Source organism: Microtus ochrogaster, unplaced genomic scaffold (assembly GCF_000317375.1).
Source record: "Microtus ochrogaster isolate Prairie Vole_2 unplaced genomic scaffold, MicOch1.0 UNK76, whole genome shotgun sequence".
NCBI lineage: Eukaryota > Metazoa > Chordata > Mammalia > Rodentia > Cricetidae > Microtus > Microtus ochrogaster.
Genome location: NW_004949174.1, coordinates 1,833,977 through 1,834,693, shown reverse-complemented (window position 1 = coordinate 1,834,693; position 717 = coordinate 1,833,977). Strand labels below are relative to the sequence as shown.

The 717-nt window shown below is 45.9% G+C and overlaps 1 pseudogene; it reads right to left on the bottom strand.

The window, feature by feature from the left end:
* The window catches only part of LOC102002914, a 10,309-nt pseudogene extending 9,601 nt beyond the window's left edge, over nucleotides 1–708 (bottom strand).
* Between the last annotated feature and the right edge of the window lie 9 nt (nucleotides 709–717).

The window sequence follows — 717 nt, the reverse complement described above, 5'->3', positions numbered from 1 at the left end:
TATTCAGGCTTCTGTCACTGTGAACCAAGAATTCAGGGAAGCAAAGAGAACACATTGGGATGCAGGCAGAAAAGAGAAGCCAACAGGCCATGCAAATCCATGAGTATGAGAAGCACTCTGTTGGCCCTGGCACAGGATTCTCCACCTTCTTAACTGCTTCCCACCTGTGAAGGAACATTATCCCTGCCAAACAAAAAAGCTACAGGATCAAGAACGCACTCACTCTAAGCTCTGTGTCTAGAAGGTTACCCATCATAAATACAAGTACGTGTGTGATATGATATTGACCCATTTCCTTCACTGAATTGCAGCTTCGAGCAGAGCAGAAAGGCTTGCCAGTATTTCAGATCTCCATAAGACAAAAGCTTCCCAGAAGTCCTTGTGCATGGACACTGAAGGGAATGTCTAGAATATATGAGGTCCGTGGCTGGAAGAGAGTATGGATGAGTAAGCTGATGGGTTAAACACTGGTGGTTGGATGGGTAGAGAGGCAGTCAAATGGGCAAATAGTACCAGAGCTTAGCCTGACTTGTTGCCGGGCCCTACCTGTTGTTGCTGGATTTTGAGGTAACTGATCTCTTCGTCTTGGTCATTATGGATCAATTTCAAATCTTCCAGGTGATACTTCAGCACGGTCCAATCATTCTGCAATTTCCTTTCCTCCTGCCTCAGCTCGTCCACCTTCTTCTTTAGCTGAGTCCTTTCCATCAGTAGTCG